Source organism: Rhineura floridana, chromosome 2 (assembly GCF_030035675.1).
Source record: "Rhineura floridana isolate rRhiFlo1 chromosome 2, rRhiFlo1.hap2, whole genome shotgun sequence".
Taxonomy (NCBI): Eukaryota; Metazoa; Chordata; class Lepidosauria; order Squamata; family Rhineuridae; genus Rhineura; species Rhineura floridana.
The window spans coordinates 237533061-237546906 of NC_084481.1; the positions used below are offsets into that span (position 1 = coordinate 237533061).

Here is a 13846-nt window from a genome sequence, read left to right on the forward strand (position 1 = left end):
CGGCCAAAGTGGCCTTCGTGATCAGTCTATTGGAAGGGGAAGCTGCCAAGTGGGTCACTCTCTATCTGGTAAGAAAGGATGCCCTTCTAGGAAGATATCAAGGATTTATGCAAGCCATGACCGAGATGTTTCAGGACCCTCAAACAGCTGAGACTGTGGCGAGGCAATTGGGCGCTTTGAAGCAAGGGAAAGGAACTGTTTCAGAGTATACTAATGCCTTTAAAATTCTGGCTCAGGAAACTGGTTATAATGACTTAGCCCTGATGTTTATGTACAGAAGTGGACTGAATGCCGAGATCTTGGATGATCTGGCCAGAACTACACCCCCAACTGACTTGCCTGGGCTGATTAGGCTGTGCCTGCAAATCGATCACCGGTTGGAAGGAAGACGCCTGGAAAAGAAACAGGACGTACAGAGATACTCAACTTCAGCATCCCGCAGTAAAATCCCTTCCACTCCAGGGATACCAGGTAACCCGGGCGAAGGACAGGGAGGGGCTCGTCCGAAGCTGTCGGAAGAGGAAAAAGAAAGGCATTGTCGGGAACGTCTCTGTTTTTACTGTTCGAAGCCAGGCCACGTAGCTAGAGAATGAGGACTTAAAGGGGATAAAACAGGGCTGTCGGGAAACTAAAGTACCCAGCTCTCATGCAGGCCGGAGGGCTGGGGGCTGCGGTGTACAAAGGGCCTCCGGTAGCACAACCCCCCTCAAAAGGGGTACTGGTGCTGCCAATTCGGATTACAACTTCCACAGGAGTAATGTTTAACTCTACAGCGCTGATTGACAGTGGAGCCTCTACCAATTTCATTGATGCAAAGTTGGCAAAACGTTACCGAATCTCCCAATGGAAACTGGACACCCCCTTGTCAGTGGAAACTATTGATGGTAGACCTTTGAAATCAGGCGGAGTGACGCGAGCCACAGAGAAATTGAAACTAGAAATTCCTGGGCACGAAGAGTTAATTTCCTTGTATGTGTCAGATCTCTCGAACTTTGATGTGATTCTGGGAATGCCCTGGCTAGCAAAGCATGAACCAAAGATGGCCTGGAAGGATGCGGCTGTATGGTTCACTTCGCAGTACTGTTACGAGAACTGTCAGCCAGAGATAACCGTAAAAGCTCTAGCAGGAGCTGTGCAGGGGGTCAAGGAAGTGGCCCTTCCCTCAAAATATGTAGACTTTGGGGATGTGTTTAACGAAAAGGAAGCAGAGTCCTTACCTCCTCATCGCCCTTATGACTGTGTCATTGATTTAGTGCCAGGAGCAAGCATTCCAGCTGGAAGAATTTACTCCCTTACAGAGCCAGAAAGAGCGGCTCTGAGAGAGTTTTTGGAAAAAAATCTGAAGCGAGGATTTATCCGACCCTCACAATCCCCCGCAGGGGCCCCCTTGCTGTTCGTGAAGAAGAAAGGAGGTGAACTCAGACCCTGTAATGATTACCGTGCATTAAATCAAATTACTATCCCTAACAGTTATCCGTTGCCAGATTCCGGAATTGTTAGACCGACTGCGTTCTGCAACAATCTGGATGATATTCTGGTGTTTTCAAAGAACCAGGAAGAACATGATCAACACGTGAAAACTGTGTTGAAAAGACTGAGAGACAATCACTTGTATGCCAAGTTAGAGAAATGTGGGTTTGACTTGTCATCTTTGGACTTCCTTGGATACCGAATCTCGGCAGGAGGAGTGGAGATGGATCCAGGAAAAGTGAGTTGTGTATTGGATTGGGGCCAGCCAACCACCAAGAAGGATGTACAGCGTTTTTTAGGATTTGCCAATTACTACAGAAAATTCATCCCCGGCTTTTCTAAGCTAACAGCCCCCCTTACTGACTGTTTAAGGGGAAAAGGAAAGTTTCAATGGACAGAGAACGCAGCAAGAGCTTTCGAGGAACTGAAAAGGAAATATGCATCTGAGCCTATTTTGCGTTTTGCTGACCCTACCCGCCTTTTCGTCGTGGAAGCGGATGCTTCAGACCTAGCCATGGGGGGGTTCTTTTGCAACCAGGCATGGACAGGAAGAAATTGTATCCCTGTGCGTATTTCTCCAGAAAATTAAAGGATGCCGAAAGAAATTATACAGTGTGGGAAAAAGAGCTGTTAGCCATCAAGGACTCATTTGAGAATTGGAGACAGTATTTAGAGGGAGCCCAGCATCAGATAGAAGTACATTCTGATCATAAGAACTTGGAAAGTCTGCAAACAACTAGGAAGCTGAACCAGAGACAGATACGTTGGTCGCAGTTTTTCGCCAGGTTTAACTTCAGGATTACTTACCATGCCCATGCAAAAAATCAGAGAGCGGATGCTCTATCTAGACAACCGCAATACAAAGGAGATGAAGTTGGCAGCCCCCCCCAGTACATTGTCCCGCCGGAGAAGCTGATGTTGGGATTATGCCAGCCTTCATGGGAAGAGGAGCTCAGGAAGGCACAGCAGGGGGATCCATGCATGCAACAATATATCCAGGAAATGGAACAGGACCTGGATTCAGAAGTAAATTTCCATTGGAAGGATCGACTGTTGTGGTTTAAAGCTGCCAGATATGTGCCAAAGGGGGACCTAAGACTCAGAATTTTGCGTCAATGTCATGACTCTATCACGGCTGGGCACTTTGGCATCTTTAAGACCATTCAGAATGTGGCTAAGGATTTTTGGTGGCCCCAAATGCGCCGAGACATTGAGAACTATGTAAAATCCTGCTCTGTCTGTATGCGAGCGAAAACAGACACGGGAAAACCGGTAGGGTTGCTGAACCCTCTACCCACGCCGACCGAACCTTGGAAGGACCTTTCCATGGATTTTATAACTGATTTACCGAAGTCACAAGGAATGATGGCGATATTGGTCATAGTGGATTCATTGACCAAGATGGCACATTTCCTTCCTTGCTCAGGAGCCTTAGAAGCTAGAGAAACAGCAAAACTGTTCATAAAGGAAATCTATCGACTGCATGGATTGCCAAATAGCCTAGTCTCGGATCGGGGAACTCAGTTTACAGCTAAATTTTGGAGGGCTGTTTGGAAACAGCTGCAGACGGAGTTAAAACTTTCTTCAGCACATCACCCCCAGACAGACGGGCAGACGGAGACACTTAATGCCGTTCTAGAAAGGTATTTACATTGTTATGTGTCTTACCAACAGACTGATTGGGTCTCTTATTTGCATTTTGCAGAATTTGCTTATAATAACTCCTTGCATACCAGTACTGGACAAACACCTTTCTTTGCTAATTATGGATTCCACCCCAAAGCTTTCCCTAGCAGTACAGGAAGTATGCCTGTACTGGCTGCAGGGGAATTTCTGCAGGAGCTTCAGGCAGTGCAGCAGGTACTGAAACAACAATTAGACGACGCCAAAACGGAGTATAAATGAATTGCTGATCAACATCAACAGGAGGGCCCCCCCTTCAAATAGGAGACAAGGTATGGTTGTCTACCCACTTCCTCCAGATGCCGGGCAAAACCAGGAAGCTGCAGAATAAGAGAGTGGGGCCCTTTGAAATAGAGGTGCAAATCAACCCAGTGGCTTATCGTCTGAAGTTGCCAGATACTTTTAAAATACACCCTGTGTTCCATCGCTCCTTGTTAACGAAAGCAGCCCCTCCCAGTGAGTTAAGACTGGTGGAATCTCCAGGGGCGCTGTTAATAGTGGTGAGCAAACTGAGTTCGAAGTGGCAGAAATTCTGGACTCAAGGAGAAGGCGTAATAAACTACAGTATTTGATTCACTGGAAGGGTTATGGACCAGCCAACAGGTCATGGGAAAATGAGAGCGATGTCCATGCTCCGGACTTAGTAAAAAACTTTCATCAACGGTTCCCTCATCGTCCTAAGCCGACAAGTTGGGGGGGAGCACAGCATAGGAAAGGGGATGGTGTCAGGATGCAGGATTGGGGCCCTGATGTTTCAGAAGATGAGGAGAGGGAGGGGGTCCTTTGGCCAGAGCCGTGTGAAGAAGACGCAGAGGAGGGGGAGGGAAGCTCAGAGATAGAACTGTCTGGCAGCGAAGACCTTGAATGTCCAACAGACACATATCCTTCCTGTGAGCTTCCCACGCCTCCTCCCCCTTCGAGCTTAGAGCAGTTGGAGAAGGAGGGAGGGCAAGGGGGAATCCAACCTCCTCCTGATCCAGGGAAAAGCAAGGAGCCAGATGGTTTAGGCCTTGCCCCCCCGCTTTCCCCCATACCTGAAGTAGAGTCCTCAGAAGGGGAGGGGGCAGTGGCACCCCCTTCACCACGTACAAGGAGACAGCAAAAGAGGCAGCAAAAGAAGGGGGAGAGGAGGGGTGTGGATGAGAGCACTTTGAGGCGGAGTGAGAGAATTTGCGCTCGATTGCCCCCTTCTTAAGGGACAGGGGCAATAGTGGTTCCTTGTTCTGTCAACTCTCTTCCTAGTCGCAGGTTATGTTTTGTAGTGAAACTTCATGAGACGGCGTAGTCTTTGTCTGGATATTACTTTAATAAAAACTGATTTGCTTTCACCAACTGGTCTGGTTCCTGAGTCCCAACCTGGACACGACACCGCCTCAGCTAATGGTTAGGGATGATGGAAGCTGCAGGCCAACAATATCTGGGGACTCAGGGTTGAAGAGGGCTGGGAGAATGAATTGTTAACAATTCCTGAGAGAGGACTGTTAAAAACCTTCCAACTGCATTTATACCAGCATTCATGACTGTTCAGAGTGCAAAGATATGCATATCAAAGTAATAGCAAAACACAGAAAATGTTAAAGAGAATACAAAGTAAATTTCCTCAGCCTAGAAGTTTAACAATTTGCAGCAGAGGAAGAAAAATGAATGGCTAACATATTAGCATACGCTGTCCATATAATCTTCATTATATGGACAACTTGATTGATTGATTGATTTATATCCCGCCCTTCCTCCCAGCAGGAGCCTAGGGCGGCAAACAAAAGCACTAAAAACACTTTAAAAATCATAAAAACAGACTTTAAAAATCATAAAAACAGACTTTAAAAAGTTTTCAAAGCATTTTTTTAAAAAAAAGGTTAAAAAGTGGGTTTTTTTGTTTTTGTATTAAAAAGGTTTAAAAACATATTAAAAAGCAATTCCATCACAGACGCAGACTGCGATATGGTCTCATCTTAAAAGGCTTGTTGAAAGAGGAAGATCTTCAACAGGCACCAAAAAGATAACAGAGATGGTGCCTGTCTAATATTTAAGGGGAGGGAATTCCACAGGGTAGGTGCTGCCACACTAAAGGTCTGTTTCCTATGTTGTGCAGAACGGACCTCCTGATAAGATGGTATCTGCAGGAGGCCCTCACTTGCAGAGTGCAGTGATCGACTAGGTATATAAGGGATAAGACTTATTCTAGTATGTAAGCTAATTACTTCCAACCTTAGTTCAATATAACACCAGCAGTTATTAAAAATGTACCCAGTAGAAAGATAGCCCATGGCATAACCAAATGATTACAAAACTCGTTAAGGTACAACATCATCTAGTTGTGCTATTCTTGATGTGCCATCTAAGAGTTTCTTTCCTCTTGTTTTGAAACTCCCAGCCGCTGAGCTCATGTAGAAATACTAACAAGAGGATTGCCTACCGCAAGTCTCCTCATAAAATACCTAAGACCAATTTGGCACAAAAAGCGAAATCCCACAGAGAACAATCAGAGCCGCTTTGTCCTTCACAACCCCATTCAAACGTCTAACTCAGCTCATACTTACTGTGATCTCTATCCTTAGTCAAGATACATTCTTTTATAGATTCCGTTATCCCAAGACTGGCTGCAGTGGGGAGAGGGCCAAGGAGGGATTCTAGGGCAGGTGGCCTCACAGGATACTCTTTTTCCTTTGACTTGTCTTTATTGAGAAGTTCACTGTAAAAGTCCTTGTTTAAATGATTTGCAGCTGCTTCCAGTTCTTCGTCTTCTCCCTCCTCTTCTCCAAATATACTCAAGGTATTATCTTCCATGCAGTCTTGAAAGGAAAAGGATCAAATAATTTCATCAAATGCATTAAAGCAGAGGTGTGCTATATGCTCCTAGTAGGCTTGTTTAGACTCCCAAGAAACTCCCACAATCGCTATTTCTTTCTGGCATAAGATCGATTACTGGTTCATTACCTGTCCTTGTCAAAAAAAAACGACATCCACAGTAACCTCTACTCAACGGTGTGAACAGGGCTCCAGAGTCCTCTGAACCTGTGGTGGCTGGTGCAGAAGCTGCTCTGTGAGCGGAATCAATCTCATTATTAATTCTATATCCTATTGTTTTAAACTGGGGCATATCGGTAACAAAGGAATATTCTCGGAGGGCCAAATGCTAAACTTTTGTTTCAGAGGAAAAGGAAGCATCAGCCTGACACGCTTCTACTGCATCAAGCTCCAGCACCAGGTTACAGTCCCCATCCTTCTCTCCAACTAGCAATTGACTTTGCTGAGGCCACCGGAGGAAGGGAAAGCGGCTGCCCCTTTAGTGTGCCATGAGCTGCTGAATTACTACCTGTCATGCAGATGTGGGGGATTTCGAAGAATGGAAAGCAAAGACAGTATAATAATAAGAACATAAGAAGAGCCTGCTGGATCAGGCCAGTGGCCCATCTAGTCCAGCATCCTGTTCTCACAGTGGCCAACCAGGTGCCTGGGGGAAGCCTGCAAGCAGGACCCGAGTGCAAGAACACTCTCCCCTCCTGAGGCTTCCGGCAACTGGTTTTCAGAAGCATGCTGCCTCTGACTAGGGTGGCAGAGCACAGCCATCATGGCTAGTAGCCATTGATAGCCCTGTCCTCCATGAATTTGTCTAATAATCCACACCTGAAATCTCCATAGGCTCAACAAACGGTTTGGGAAATCGTGAAATGCTGTATGGAGGCTTGGTATAAATCAAGCGCATGGAATATATGCTGAGGAAGCAACACAGGGCAATTTTAATCTGCTGCTACTGGGCTGTAGCCAATGCTGCAGCTCTGCTCACGCAACAGACTTCCATGCACACGACGCAGCTTCTTTTTCCTCTCCTGGCCGATACCTCTACTCCCCCCACATGCCCTCAAAATCAGCTCTGGGGGTTGGGGGGACCCTCTGGAGCAATTTGGGGCACATGGGGGGGAGAGGAAACAGAAGCCACGTTGTGCAAGCAGACCTCCACTAGCATGCTGTCGAATACAACCAGCTGTCCACGCTAATTGTATTCTTTTTTATGGCTGTGACCTGTCCTTGATGTTATTACATCTTGTAGGCTGTATCAGAGGGTGACAGTACAGAAAGGCAGTACATAAACTGCATATAAATAATAAATAAAATTGCAGTCTGTTATCTTAAACCTTGCAGTCTGACTATCAAAGGTCTGCCTCCTCCTCCTCCTCGCTCACACAGTTTTCCCTCTGCTCACACCGGTGCAGAGTTGGGCTCCAGGCAGAACAGTGGTTGCAGCCTTCAGAAACCTCACTTCCTATAAGTTGGAAGACCACAACCCCTTGATCAAAAGCTCCCTCGCCCACAGAAGCCACCTTCATCAATGAAATTATTTGAACAATGAAATGCAATCACATATTGAGGTGTGTCATTCTGCAGTCTTCACTTTTGGGTTTTTTTTTTTTAAATCAGTGAGTCAAGCATAGATGGGCACCATCACACCTTTTACTCCTTTACCAGATGCACACGTTTTGTGTGTTCGTGGTGACTGGGAGCTCCTAAAAGGTTGGGGAGGGAAATGAAGCTATTTATATCCCATTCATACTGATAATAGTTCTGCAGTTGAGCAGATGCATCACCCTGTCCTCGCCAGTACTAACACCACTGCCTGCTCTCTTTTCTTCTCAAATTATTTGGATTCTCTCCCGATTATCTTTAAAATGGAATACAACATTTTCAGTTCAGCTAGTCAGGGCTGACAGCCCTGGAAGAGATCTCACACACTCTCCAATTCCGCTAGAAAATTCATCCCTTTCTGGGTCATTCTACCCTTGCCTATCTAGCCCACAAGTGGAAAACTTCCTCCTCTCCATAGTCCAGACTGATGCACTTATACACCCAAAATACACAACTGGCATAAAATCACTCTCCTAATTCATAGTCCTAATTCATGGATTTTAGACAGACTTACCATCTTTACTGTAATTTGCATAAAGTCCTTTTGCTTTTGGCCTGCTATTTTCTAACAATCTCTATTTCATCTTGGTAGCTTGATATTTCACCTACAGTACAGACAAAGAAGTGTCACCAGTGCACAAAGGAAATGTGGCACAAATGAGAATATTGTATGAAATGTAGCCCTTACCTTCTAACTCTTCAAGTTTTTTTGACAGCTCCTTCTCAAGCTGGAGAAAGGAGAGAGGAAGAGAAATGAGGAACAGAACCACATTGTAAAATAGGAAGATTTAAAAGCACCAAGAACTATATCCTATGAAACACATATCCTGTGGCAGGCCTGACAAAGTTCTAAATCAGCCTCTCCCAACTAGTGGGCCACCAGATGTTGTTGCACCACAACTCCCATCAGCCTCAGCCAGCATTGCCAATGGTCAGGAAACATGGGAATTGTGGTCCAACAACATCTCGTGGCCCACTAGTTGGGAAAGGCTGTTCTAAATCAACAATAAACTTCTGTGTGAAATCAAGATTGCATGCAGAAGGGTTTACCTTCAACGAGGTAGTCCTATGATCTAGGGCAGAACAAAAGAAAAATACCAAAAAGATTTATAATAGGGCTTGAAATCTTTAAATTACCTGCCAAGATTCATGCCTCAATCTGGAAAAGCTCACAAATAGCTGTTGTGATATTCTTTGATTTACTGTATTCACTATGCAACCAGAAACAAGTACAACCCAATCCCACGGAGCATTACAAAATGTGTCACTTTACCTGACATTCATGTAGCATATATAAATGTTGGGATGCAAGATTTCTCCAAAAGGCACTGGAATTCAGAATTGAACACACAGATTTGAGGACAGGATAGGTGTGCATTCTGAGTTCACAGCAGGATAAGCTAGAAGGTGGGCTCACATTCATTCTAGAAATCAGTTTAGGAGACAGAGAAAGTTACTTGCCCAAGGTCATCCACTGATTTTCATGTCTGAATGAGGATCTGAATATGAGTTTCCCAAATCTGGCCACTTCATCATACCACACCGCAGTACAATTTGCATATAATTTTCAGAAAGCTCAAGTCATCCTCTTTCAGTACAGACACACGTGAACCAGCTCTCAAAGATGTGTGGGGAGGGTCCACAGCTCAGCCGTAGAGAACATGTGTTGCATGCAAAAGGTCCCAGGTTCAATCTCTACCATTTCCAGTGTATTTATTTATTTTTATTTATGATTAGATTTATATCCCATCTTTCCTCCCAGTAGGAGCCCAGGGCAGCAAAGGATCCAGTTGTGGGCCATATAGTGCCAACAGTCAAAGAAGAATATACTGGACTAGACGGTCAAATAATCTGACCTAGTATAACGCAGGCCATATACTTTATGTATATTATACAAAAGTGCGTGCTCACACACACACACAGGGGTTCACTACCTACAGCGCGTTTTGTGTCTGCACCAGTTGCATTACAGTTCTTTTCATTTGTCCCTCTATCTTTCAGATGAGTTTCTTTGCTGTTCTTTGCACTTTTGCAGTACAAACAGAAACACACAATCCATGTAACTAACACCCTCGTTCAACTGTTCACTCCCCTGAGCATCTTCAGTACACTACGACTGCAATCCTATGCACACATACTTGGGAGTAAAACCTTTTGAATTTAGAGGGGCCAGTGTGGCGTAGTGGTTAGAGTGTTGGACTACAACCTGGGAGATCAGGGTTCGAACCCCCACACAGCCATGAAGCTCACTGGGTGACCTTGGGTCAGTCACGGCCTCTCAGCCCCAGAGGAAGGCAATGGTAAACCCCCTCTGAATAACTCTTACCATGAAAACCCTATTCATAGGGTCGCCATAAGTTGGCATCAACTGGAAGGCAGTCCATTTCATTTTCTGAGTACATGCATAGAGACTGGGATGAAGGTACTTTACAATCCTTCTTTGTTCAGTCTCAGCATGTCCATTTTAAGATGGTGAACTGAGGCTAGGGGTATTCAAAAAATAGAAACTGTAAGTTACAAGTTTGTACAGAATGTTAAGTGATTCCAATGTATATCTGTCTCTTTCAGCCCCTGATGAAGGCTATATAAGATTAGCCGAAACGCGTTGGGCTTTTTTTACAATTTTAATTTACATAAATGGAATAAAACTGTGACTTTTTACTTACGCTTTTTCATCATTCTGGGCCACCCCCCTCCATTCAACTGATTCATTGAATGACATCCACTCTCTACCTACCTTTGCAATGAGTTATACTCAACTTTCTACATAGAGAAGACCCATTGTAATTAATGACCCTATGTTAGTCATGCCCATCAATTTCAATGGGTCTACTCTGAGTATGCCGATTGTTGCATATAACTCCTTGGCTGGAGAGTCACTGCCAGTCAGAGTAGATAATACTGGGCTAGGCAGGTTAACTAGTCTGACCTAGGATAAGGCAACTTCCTAGGAATTATAAATCTTAAGCATTAGATAGGTCTTCCTAAGCAATAGATTCTTTAACACATCATTTGCTTTACTTGCAGTAACGATCAATGATTAATGAAATGAGTGCTTCATTTTCTACCCAAATGCTACAAGGAAGGGGTTTGGGCTAGTTTGGGGGGCTATATCCAGTCCAGATGTAGCAATCAAGCAACCTCATACTGCCTCCTACATGCATTATTGGTTCCATGGTGGGACACAAGCTTTGCAGGCAGAAGATCCCAGGTTCAATTTCTGACATGTTAAGAGGCTTAGGTAGCAGGTGGTGGGCTAGACCTCTGCCTGAGACCCTGGAGAGCTGCTGCCAGTCAGAATGGACAATATTGGGCTAGAGGGAGAAACACTCGGACCTGGTACAAGGCAACTTCCAATGAGTTATAAAATTGGTTGTAGCTGCCCGGAAAGAGTTATGTCTAATGCTTCCTAAGCATTAGATAGTTCTTAAAATAAACATCATAGTCAAAAATAAGGGAAGGGGGAGCACACACCTTTTGCACAGAGAAAACATAATGGCTTTCATGTACCAACAAGGAAATTGCAACGGATTAGCTTTTCATTTTATTGTCAGTGGCTGCCATAAAGGTCACAGGGAGTGGGACACCAACTATGTTTGTAGCCATCACAAACTGGCTACATCTCAAAAGGCCACACTTAATTCATGACATGTATAGGGCGTTATACTTAATGGGATTTCCAACTTGGTCTCTACAATCCGAGTATGTAGGATCTTTCGGCTGCTGAATCAGTACAAACACACAAGTGCCTGATTGCTACTGAATGGGAAATTTCTCTCTCTATAAACAAGAACCTGTCTTGCCTGGACTGAATAAAGTTCAGGCAGTTGATTTCATTGGATGATGTTGACGTCTAGTATTCTGAAAGTGAATAATCCCTCCCTGTCCAATTTCCTCACATCATTTGTAATTCTATACACGTCTATGCCCCTCTTAAATTAACTGTTTTCTAAACTAAAATCCCTAATCACCCTATTCATTCCTCATAAGATGCTCCAGCCTTCTCATCATTTTAGTTGCTGTTTTGTGTTATCTTTCCCAGCTGTACAATATTTTTTACATAGGAAGCTGTCTAGGACAGAGTCAGGCCATTGTTCTATCCGGGCCAGTGCTGTCTGCTCTGACTGGCAGAAGCTCTCCAGGATCCCAGGCAGGGATTTTCCCCAGGCCTACTACCTGACGTTTTTGCTTGGAGGTGCAAAGGATTGAATCCGGGACCTCCTGAGTGCAAAGCACATGCTTTGCCACTGAGCTATGGCTCTCCCGTTATCATACAGAGCAATCAGAACTGTATGTAATGTTTCCAATGTACTTGTACCAAAGATTTCTATAATGATGGTACTGGCTTTCTACAAAATATTTTCCAACACTGACGTTGCATCTTTGCCCCCCACCAACACATTCAGCTGGTGTTTTCGGTCAGCTACTCAATATAACCCCCTCCAAGGCCTCTTTCCTAGGCAGCTACAGCCAATTTCTAAGCCAGCCATTCCCACTCTTTTAGTCCCCAGAAGTTGCTGGACTACAATTCCCATCAGCCCCAGTCACCATGGCCAATGGTCAGGAATGATAGGAATTGTAGTCTGGCAACATCCAGGGGCCCACGGGTTGGGAAAGGCTGTTCTAAGCCATAGGAAACTGCCTTATGTGACATAAGAACTAGCTGCCCATCTAGCCTAGTACTGTCTCCTCTGACTGTCTCTTCGGGGCCTCAGAAAGAGGTCTTTTCCATCACCTGCTACTTGGTCCTCTTAACTGGAAATGCCAAGGGCTGAACCAGAGGCCTTCTGCATGTAAAGCATGTGGCTTTGCCACTGAGCTACAGCCCCTCAATCCATTGGTGTATATGTGATCAGACATTTTTGTTCCAGTGTGCCTCACTATGCACTTCCATTATACTAAATCTCTTCTGCCATCCCTGTTGCCACCAGTTTGGAGAGATCCTCTGAGATCAGCCCCAACAACCTCCATGATGGAATGATTCTATGCCAGAAGATCTGAAATTCATAAATGTCTTTGGATGCCTGTGCTAAGTTTCAGCAAAGATCTGGCAGGGATAGAAACTTTTGTGTACCTTAAAAAGGGACCATATTATGATAATATATCCCCAAGAGCCTCTACAAAACCTTTTGGAGGGGATTTAAAGACAACACCAAAATGGTGGTGTTTTCTTTTTTTTACAGAAATAACAATTTCTATGCAAAATTAGTGATAGATATTTCTGAACAATCAGCTCAGGAACTGATTCTAGTGACACTCCACATGTCTTGGCAAGCAACATTTTGGAGCAAATCCAATGCAATTTAATCATAATTAATAGCAGCGCTTATTTTAAATTGGGCCAGATAAAACACATAATTCTATGTAATGTATTGTCTCTCTCTACTCCTGGGCATCTCCAGAGAGATCAGAACTTGAAAAGAGCTCTTTTTTTGGGGGGGGGGGATCCAATTAACAAGCAAATACCTTTCCAGCTGTGGCCTTTGTTAATTGGGGTGGAAGAATGAATGTGGCATACAGAGGAGGAGGAATTTACACAAAACAAAATAAGCTTAGCTGTAACATATGATAAAGATTTTTAAATCTTGTAAGTCAGCCCACCATGGTGCAGAGTGGTAAGCAACGGTAACACAGCCGAAGCTCTGCTCACGGCCGGAGTTCGATTCCAGCGGAAGGATGAAGTTGAATCTCCAGTAAAAGGGGTCGAGGTCTGTGATGTCCTTCCCCAGCACCACCTGTGAAGCTCTCACTTGTGGCTACTGGCAGACAGGATCATCAGGTTTATTCTTACCCTTTACAGCACTAGCACCTATCTCAAAAGATCCCACTGCTAGGCAGCACCCCCCAACACTCTGTAACCCTTTTAGCCAATAGACTGTGCCTAGTCTCTGCCTGGCTATTCCGATACCTTGTGTCAATGGGTATAGGTAATTTGTAAACCCCCCTGCAGCCCCTTGACTCTGAAGCATACAGCCCTGGGTTTCTCTGTGGGACTGGATACACTTTCCTCCGATCCGCCGCTGCCACCATTTGATACAAACTGTTCAGCCTTGGTTACTTTGCTATTCCCCCTGGTATGTGTATCCCAGCTGAAGGAATCAGGCTTTTATTTAACCAAGAAACATTTATTAAGAATTAGAAATAACAAGATTACTTAAGGAATGTTTCACAAGCGTATGGTTTCATCTATATTCTGTTGTGTACTTAACTTCTTACTAATTGCCTCAGAACTCCAACTCACTCTCAACAACAACAACCTCCAAACACCACCTCACAGCCACCACCTCAA

General features: G+C 44.6%; 1 pseudogene; it reads right to left on the reverse strand.

Annotated features, from left to right (window-relative positions):
- Positions 1–5673: 5673 nt before the first annotated feature.
- The window catches only part of LOC133378053 (transcription factor IIIB 90 kDa subunit-like), a 70108-nt pseudogene continuing 61935 nt past the window's right edge, over positions 5674–13846 (reverse strand).